This window comes from Eurytemora carolleeae, unplaced genomic scaffold (genome assembly GCF_000591075.1).
Source record: "Eurytemora carolleeae unplaced genomic scaffold, Eaff_2.0 scaffold2327, whole genome shotgun sequence".
NCBI classification, from domain to species: Eukaryota; Metazoa; Arthropoda; class Copepoda; order Calanoida; family Temoridae; genus Eurytemora; species Eurytemora carolleeae.
In genome coordinates, this window is record NW_019398215.1 from 7,371 (window position 1) to 17,460 (window position 10,090).

The following is a 10,090-nucleotide window of genomic DNA, read 5'->3' on the forward strand; positions in this document are numbered from 1 at the left end:
ATTAAAAGATTCTTATGATATATACATGGTATATGTGATACAAGATAAAGTATTTGTGAAAATATCAATGGTTTTGGGTATATGCATGTGGTATATACGTGTACATACATGATAAAGTATTTGTTATAAGAAATGAAAAATATTGTACAGTTTACTTGTACATACATAAAAAGTGAAAAGTACATGGTACATTTCGTTATCATCGCCAATAAAATATATTTATTTTCCATCTATCTTATTATTGAAAGAAATATCTTTTAATAAATTTGATTTTAATGACCAGACTTATTTCATTCATTCATTTGTGAAATTCTTTTCTTTAGCCAGTCTTAATGTTTTAAATCACTGTTCCATGTTCCAAAAATTTATTGCTGTTCCATGTTTCGAATATATTGCTGTTCATGTTCGAAATTTATTGTTGTTCCATGTTCCAAATATATTGATGTTCCGTGTACTGTTCCATGTTCCAAATTTATTGATGTTCCGTGTTTTAAAAATATATTCCTGTTCCATGTTCCTAATAATTATTATTATTATTCTAAGTAGAAGGTGTTAAGTTACTTTTTTTACAGTGATTATTTCTAAAATATAAAACCTAAATGTTCAAGAATTTCCAATATAAAATGTCTAAATTATAATCCTTAATCATCTGTTTTAATAGGGAAATTTTAAATATGGATTCACCACTGAATAATCATTAAGTAATAGATAGGTTTAATGTTATTAAAAGTAATAATGTAATTAAACTTTATGTATCAACTCCTAAGTTGCATACCACCACTTCTAAATCCCCCGCAGTAAACAATCTGTCCATTCAGAACTGCAGCTCCTAAGATATATTAATAAAAATAAACTAAATAAAAATACACCTTTATTAAAACCAATATATTATACAAAATAGATACATTTATTTTCTTATGATCTTATAATTAGAAAATCAATTATATTTTGTTGTATTAACATAAGAATTCCATATTGTAAGATAAATTAATCTATAATTTTGTGATAGATTTAAATTGTATATTTAAATTTGATTTTCTCGTTGTAAACTACATTATATTATTTATGCTTGTTTTAACTTTATTTGAATTCTTAGCTCAAGATATATTCTATACAAAAGTATGTTTACCTAGTCCTTCTAGAACACCAATATCTCCTATTGCCACATCACAGGGATATGATTCAGTTTTCTCACCACCTTAAATATAATTTTAATGTGATTCATTAATGTTTCTGCCTAGCTGAAATATTTAAGTAAATCAAATTGCATATTATAATTTGTATTTATATTTGTTAATATTTAAAATAGAATTAAATGAACAGATATGGTGTGTTCTACAGATTAGTATATTTTTTATTTTAATTTAAGTAAATTGAAAACTTATCTAAAGATACGATTGACTTATTAAAATCAATATAAATTTATTTTTGAAAATTTGTTTAAATTTTGTTTTGATTGTTTTGAATCTTGTATAGTACCAAAGAAACAGGGCTATTATCTGTTGAAGTAAATTAAAGTTATATCATTCAAATTCCAAATATAAATTCCAAGGACGTCAAGGTCCACCGTTTGACCCTCATCCAATAAGGATTGGGTTAATACAAAGACTTCACTTTCGATCCCAGTACCAATTTCATAAAGTGTCCCTTTCTGGTTATTCATATACTTCCATGTTTATCTGAGTAATGAGTAAATAGGATTCTTTCATTAATTTATCTTTTATTGATACAATTATATTTGTTACATTTCAATTTTGTCTCACAACATTTTGTTCAGATATTCAGAATTCTCTGGTGTAATTAGGCAGCTCTCTCAATTCAATATCTTGTTCAACTGCTCCTGTTCAGTATCTAATTAGGTAGCTCCCTCAATTCAATATCACGTTCAGCTGCTCCTGTTCAGTATCTAATTAGGTAGCTCCCTCAATTTGATATTTCTTTCAGCTGCTCGAGTTCAGTATCTAATTAGGCAGCTACCTCAATTCGATATCTCAATCAGCTGCTCCTGTTCAGTATCTAATTAGGCAGCTCTCTCAATTCAATATCACGTTCAGCTGCTCCTGTTCAGTATCTAATTAGGCAGCTCCCTCAACTCGATATCTCGTTCAGCTGCTCCTGTTCAGTATCTAATTAGGCAGCTTCCTCAACTCGATATCTCGTTTAGCTGCTCCAGTCCAGTATCTAACTAGGCAGCTCCCTCAACTCGATATCTCGTTTAGCTGCTCCAGTCCAGTATCTAACTAGGCAGCTCCCTCAACTCGATATCTCGTTCAGCTGCTCCTGTTCAGTATCTAACTATGCAGCTTCCTTAACTTGATATCTTGTTTAGCTGCTACTGTTCATTATTTGACTAGACAGCTCCCTCAACTCGATATCTTGTTCTGCTGCTCCAGTTCAGTATCTCCTTTACTGTGATCCTGCTTCTAATGTCTCCCAAATCCAGCTCCTCCTAGAGTCTCTTAAATGTTAGCTGTATATTACTGAGCTGCTCCTTGATTCCCTAACATGTTAGCTGTACATTACTGAGCTGGTCTTCGAGTTTCTGATATGTTAGCTGTGCATTACCTAGCTGCTCTTTGAGACTCTTATATGTAAGCTGTACATCACCGAGCTACTCCTTGATTCTCTGATATGTTAGCTGTACATTACTGAGCTGCTCCTTAAGTATAAGATATATCCACAATAGCCACAGCTGCTCCTAGGGCATAATATATGTCCACCACAATTTTGATGGTTATTTTATCGTTAAAACTGACGAGGGTCAACCCATCACCAAATTTTAAATATTGATATCCTTGTTACTGGATATCCTAGTTATCTCCTATCCTGTAGAGATCACAAACAAAGAATCTGTAAGAGATGGAAGGATAAAATCTGGGAAGAATGAAAAGAGAATCCAGGAGCCAGTCTGATAAGAACCAGGAACAAGAGAAGTGTTTCGCAACTGGCATTGGCCTGGGTTATACAAAGTTAGTACCGTGCAGTATTTTGTTGGGACGAACCTTAAGCTCCCGTACTATCCCTCCTCATCATCATAAATCAAAGACAGGAATAGGCTTCAAGATTATTTCGGGATCTGTGCTTCAGTCTGACAAAAATAAACAGTTAAAGGTTAAGAAAAGCTTCAAAAAGTACAATCAATTCATTCTTAATCAAAAACATTCATTAGAAAGTACTAAACAGGGGTTAAAAACTGCAACCATCCAATATCACAAAACATACGATACAAAACATAAAAAGAATAATTGAATAAAAATATATTTACCACAGTAGTCCTCCGACTTTTTCACGGTATAAGGCATAAAGAATAATATATATAACTCGGGATTTGAAGACGTATGACGGCTAACTGACAAAAATACAGGATAATTGTCGGTAAAAAAACAGGTTATATAACTACATACTCTCTTGAAAACAAACATCTTGAAAAGGGGTGAATAGTATAAACAGGGATACTTGACAGACTTCCATCACAAAGCGTGAGCTGCGTAACACTCACCCACCAGGCGAGAAGCAAGAAAAAAGTTCTGTCTGCACCCCGCGACTTGCTTGCTTCCAACACCTAGAATCCACTTAAGATAATGTTTCACTAATAAATCAATATAGATTTAAGTTTATAATATAATCACTATTTCTAAAAGAACCTCTCTTCCCAAGGAATCTCCAACTTCATGTCCAGATCCTCTGGGAATGCATTCTGAGGAACTCCTTCGATAAGTTCATTGTATTTCGGAGGTCTCTCAATGACCCTCCAAGAGAACTTCAGAGCTGCACTCATCCTCTTCTTCTTAGGCTCCTTCTCTTCCTCTTCTACCTCCTCATCCAGGAACACCTCATCCTCCTCCTGAATCATCACCACCTCCTTGCTGCCATCCTCCTGCTGAGGCCCGGAGGACTCTCCTCCAAAATCATTCCTGACTCCGGATGGACCAGGAGTAGGCTGACTCAGAGGAGTACCAACAAGCTCCTCAACATTAGAACCAGCTTCCTTCTCCTTCAGACTCCTCATCCTCATTCTCTTCAATTTACCAGGTCTTTTACTGGCCTTCCTCTTTACCCAGATCTCTTCTTCGGAGCAGACAGAGCAGGGGTCTCCTCCTTCCACCTCGTCCTCTCCACATACTCCCAATCTGTGGAAAGCTTATTGTGGTATTCTCGCACCACTAATCATATGCAATAAATTAGCAACTTAAATTGGCACTTTGATGAGATTCTACTTCAAGTTATCTTACTTGTTTTATCTATCATCTGTGCAACCTGATAACATTGCAGATCGGGTTATTCCTCCACTCAGGCCTAACCCTCATGCACTGTTAATATCTTTGCAACCTGGCATTACTATACTTCAGTCACTTCCATAATACAGAGTAAACCTTATACAGTTGTTTGCACATGCAATTACTAACACCCAAAGTAATAAACTCATTCTTACAACGTTATTACATTTATTTACATATTCATAAATGCATATATAACATCACATAAAGATATCTACTGGTATGATTATTAGCTTCGGTCCCTTTCTGATCCTAAGGTTTCTCAGCTTGACGTTTAAGCACTTTCTCAGTTAGGCTACTGAGTTTAGCGTGCATGACTGTTATAGCTTTCAGTCCGTCTATCAACTTCATATCTATATTATTGCAGGTATTCTGGTCAACCCGCTCCTGCATAATCTGGAGCAGATCCCACACCTGATTAGACAGCCTATCCCTGACCTCTTCCATAGTTGGGTCGGGGTACAGTCTGTACTCTTGCTCTAAAGCCTTCCCTGTGTCCCATACATCAACGTTAGGGCCAACAGTATGCTGTTGTGAGCTAGTGTCCCCAAGGGACAATATACTCCTTAACTCCCGGTTCAATCCTTCTAAGCCTTGGATTACTTCCCAGAGTATATGTGGAACATCTTCCACCTTCTCATCCTCATCTTCATCCTCTACAACCTCCTCAGCTACGTCTTCATCCTCCGAGGCAGGAACAGTGACAATGGGAGTGTTCCCACTGATAAGAGGAGTGAGGTCAGCTGGATCAACTTCATCTTCATCCAGCTCCACTTCTTCAATGTAGGCGGGGTTCAGTATGATAACAGGAACCCGGTTCATCTTCTTCTACTGTGACTCGTCCAGAAAGGTTCTCTCTGTATGCTGTCTGTGCGCTGTATATAGCACAGAACCCTGAGCGGTATTGTGCAGGAGACTATGTCTACTCTGCTACGGCTCGGGTTGTACTGATCCAATCTGGTCTCTCCGATCTCACATTGTATCTAAGGGACTGTTCACCCTTTTCTGGTTCAGTCCGGGATACAACATTATTCAGCCAAGCCACCCTCTTCCTCCTCACCAAGGTCTCAGCCTCACTCTTCTTCAAACCTTCCGTCTCCTCCTCCAAAGAGTTGCTGACAGCCATCCTCAATCTCTTCTCTACTTCTTCAACTACCGGAGCCTTCTCATCTAAGATTCTCAGGTGATACAACCTCATTCCATCATACAATCCACCGTAGAAACGCTGGAAACCAATATCCTTCTCAAATTGGATAAAAAACTTAGGAAGTTCCGCTGGATTCATCAACACCCACTCCAGTAAGGACCAGCGTTGAGATCTTGAGTCCAAAAGGTTGGCTCATACCTCTGATCCCCTCCACAGGGTTCTTCCAGGACTGATCATCCAGTTCCTCCTGGCTCAGGTTGAACCTGGAGTAGGTCTTATCCTCATCCCAGGAATCTCCAAGATCCTTCCATCAGACCACCTCACCTTGGATCTGGCCAGGATGTCCATCTGCTGCAAGAACCGCTCTCAGGCCAGGAGCAAGTACCTGCAGCCTCCTGATGTAGGGCTAGGCCAATCTCCCAGGCTCCTGGACAATAACCTGATCATAGGCTGAGAGATCTCGCACAGCTTATCCCTCTCATTCCTGTATCTTAGAGACAGGATCATCTCTTCCCTGGTCATGGCGTCCAGTGACCTCCCCCACCATATAAATCTTATTCCCTACACGCTGCTCCCCCCAGACCTTAGGATACTGCGCAGGGATCAACATTCTCATCCTAGGCTTATACTCCAGACTCCTCTCCTTGATCAGTCTCTCCTTGATACATCTCCTCAACTCTTCCGTCGTCAGCAGTCTAGATAAAGTTCCACAATATAATTTACAGAGATACCCATTATTAAAACAGTGATTGTTAAGAATTAGGTCTGTTCATTAAGATACCACCCCCCAGTACCGTGCAGTATTTTGTTGGGACGAACCTTAAGCTCCCGTACTATCCCTCCTCATCATCATAAATCAAAGACAGGAATAGGCTTCAAGATTATTTCGGGATCTGTGCTTCAGTCTGACAAAAATAAACAGTTAAAGGTTAAGAAAAGCTTCAAAAAGTACAATCAATTCATTCTTAATCAAAAACATTCATTAGAAAGTACTAAACAGGGGTTAAAAACTGCAACCATCCAATATCACAAAACATACGATACAAAACATAAAAAGAATAATTGAATAAAAATATATTTACCACAGTAGTCCTCCGACTTTTTCACGGTATAAGGCATAAAGAATAATANTCAGAGGCATTTACTCCTTATCCCTTCTCATCCAAGGCAAACCCTCTATCCAATCAGAACCTCTTGATACTGTATCTACTCCTAATTCATGCTCCTTTGTGAGAAGATCACCCAGATTTAACAATCCATCTATAAAGTACAATACCTTGTTTTTGGATCCCGTTGTCCACTCAAATAGTCTCAGTATTGTCATAACTCTGTTGTAGACGAATAACCTAAGCTTGATGGACTCATTGCTACACCAGCTTAGAGCAATCGTAGAATCTGTTACGCAGATAATTTCTCCCACCTCAGAGCCAAGAGCAGAAAGCCAGTTCTGCACACAGTAGAATTGCTGATAACTCGTTCCTGTGAATGGTTTCCCTCATCATCTTAGACTTAGTGGCTAAGAAAGAGCAACGACCAGACACATGGGCTAGTTTCCTTGCTTGCGTAGACGGCCTCACCCCCTGCAAATTCCGCTGCATCTGCCAGGCAAATTAATCTCATCTTGGATTTAGATACTCTTTTACTTGGTATGCAAAATCTTGGGATTGTTATCTCAGGTAGGTTCACATATTCTTTCAGGATCTGTCTCCAGGTCTCTTGATCCTGCTCTGATAATACTTCATCCCATTCTTTTCCTTTCATAGAACTACTTTGTAGCTTCATTTGTAGTTTCACAGACTCGAAGAAGCCACATGGATCAAAGAATTCTGATATCTTCCAGACTATCAGGCTTCTTGTTAATTTTACTCCAGTCAACAATCTCTCTGCATCCATTGTTGTTTTGATTGGTTTCATGTTTGGTTTACGTTCTCCTCGTAGTTTCTTGTTCAGATCTAACCCTCCTAGACCTGGTTACAGCTCATCCTTTTCCGGGTCCCTCTTATAACCTAAGAGTTTCATGGTTTCTCTGTCAGTGCTGGCTTTCTCCGATGGCTTCTCTCCACTCTTTATGATAAACTTGAGAGAAAATCCACCCCTCTTTAATACCTCCTGCACTGCTTCTAGTTGCTCCTCTCTTTTCACGATTAAATCTTCTCCGGATAATATATCATCTACATATCCGTTTATATTTATTTTTTAAGATCTAGATATTTATTATCTCCGTACCAAGATTATTTAAATTGTACAAAATGGTTTACATGAGTTAAAAATAATAAAGTTTTACAACAAAATCGTTTACGCACATTTTTTTTTTGAGAGAGTTATATAAGAGTTAGTTTACGGATACATTTTTAATAAAAATTTTGATTCAAGGCTACTTGGATTATGCAAAATATAAAAGTTGTGAAGTGTACCAATGAAATGGTAGAACATTAAATGCATATAATAAATTATTGGCGAGAAGAGGGTATGCAGATTGCGTAGAAATTTTTTTATAACAGAATCGTTTACATATAATTTGAGCGATTTATGTTGAAATCAGTTTACGTAAACAATTTACAATTAATTAAATTATGTAGACTTGAAGCTATTTAGCCAACGTAAAGGTAAGAAGCTATATCATTAAAAAACATACTAGCGCGGAACATTGATGGTTCCTTGCTGCATGCTATTTTATCTATGTTGTTTATAGTCGATATGTGAAGATAAGGGACTGTGATATTAAGAGACATACTAGCTTGGAATATTGAAGGTTCCTTGCTAATGTAAAGTAAGTAGAACATTGAAACATAGAACTAGCTTGGAACATTGAAAGTTCCTTGCTAATATAAAATAGCTTATTGAAGAAACATTTGGTTTCAGTTCTTTCGTGTTCCTCCTAACATTTAGGCTGCATGAACACGGTGTAAGGAAAAACATTAAATTTGAGGACTAGACTCACGTAGAACATTGATGGTTCTGCGCTACTGTCTAGGATTTTGAAGAGAGATTATGATTTAATCTCTTCATATTTCTCATATCTTTAATACTTTAGAGCAAATATGTTGCTCGTTTGTATTGTGATATAAATTCAGGAGGGCAACGTAGCGTAGTTGTCCCATTTTCTTGAGACATCTTGGTTTCTCGGCGTTGAAGTTTGGCGGTTCAGGAGGCGTTACAGTTTCCTCAGACGTTATTTTTCGCCGAGAGGTGCAGCTATGAGGTCCGCCAGATCCTCTGAGGTTCGACAGATTCAAGGTTATTCTCGCACTCATTCATCTTCCAGGTTTCGGTTTAACGTTAATTATCAGTTGTTGGGTGTAGCTCTGAGATCGCCAGATCCAAGATCCGTCTGGCTGTAAGTTGGGTCCCAGGTTTCGGTTTAACTAAGCATAAAGAAAACCTTGAAAATTTTTTGCAGTTTAAGTCGTATATTTTAGGGCTCTCACGAAGTGTTTTAATTACATATACTTGCTATTACATCACTTCAAGTTTTTAATTTCAGAAACGTGATATTACAGATTAAGATTTTGACAGTGAAAGATTAACTAACTTAAATTTTGACAGTGAAGGAATTTTTAAATCTGATTTTCGATTTTCAGTGATGAAGTAGAGATTCTTGAAATAATAATTAAGCGTAACTAAGTGAAAATTTTGATTGTGAAAACCTCTAAATCAAATTTTTTGATTTTAATTAAGAAGATAATAGAGATTCTTGGAATACTATTAGGGAGTAATTGATTTATAGTCTCTTGCAGTTAATTTATGTACAAATTTCTTGACCTCAGTATAGATGAGATAGATATAAAGTCCATTGACATAGAGAAAATTAAGCACATCTTCCACGGCGTCCTGTTAATGTTATTTAATCTTTTTTACCATTATTACTCCCGATGTGACTTGCAAATCCGAGATCTGCCAAAATAGAGATCTGCCTGTCAGCAATTGATCGATTCCCTATCTCATACGGCTCTAGTGGTCAGGATCAGTTGGTTTCTCGTCTAACGTTTTCCTCAAGCTATTTAACCACAATTCACTCCTCAGGTTTGAAATAGTTGAAAAGTTAAGGCAATAGGAGTAAATTGAAAATTAGGAGAGTTAGGATATTTGGAGTTTTAATGCTTTGAAATTTCAAAATGGGTAAGACAAAGTACTAGCAAGTATAGGCAAAAGTCAGTAAAAATAGGAGATATTTTTGCTTTAGGAGCTTCAATTCTGACACATAATGGTATAAGTCAGCAAAAATAGGAAATATTTTAGGAATATAAATACTGGCCAATATTGGAATAAGTAGGTTTATTAGACATTTCTCTGAAAAATATAAGCATAGAGAAAATATATTTTACGATTTTAATGTGTGCATTAGCACCATTAGCTTTGTCGGAACCGTTTGCAACCCATTTATAATGGTTTGCGTCGTGTATTTTCAGCGTATTAAGCATGTTTCTGAGATTACCTATTAAGGTATCTGTAGAGATTTTTAACTTTAGTTCGTCCTCGGTAGGACGCCGCGGATTGTTCCAGATTATCCAGATACAAGAAGAGGCCAAATTTTTTTTTTTTTGTAGAAGGTTATATTGAAATGAGTCGAATTTAAGTTTGTTGCCTTTGTTTCAAAACATGGGCTATTGTTTGGTTTTAAATTACGCCATTCGTCAGAATCATCCTCGAGGGAAGGATTCCGTAC

At 36.9% G+C, this 10,090-nt stretch overlaps 1 protein-coding gene across 1 annotated transcript in view; it reads right to left on the reverse strand.

The window, feature by feature from the left end:
- The window catches only part of LOC111717033 (kelch-like protein 3), a gene marked incomplete in the record, with an annotated part of 2,418 nt that extends 1,138 nt beyond the window's left edge, over positions 1 to 1,280 (reverse strand). The window contains 2 exon segments of the mRNA XM_023492550.1: positions 776 to 829; positions 1,130 to 1,280.
- Between the last annotated feature and the right edge of the window lie 8,810 nt (positions 1,281 to 10,090).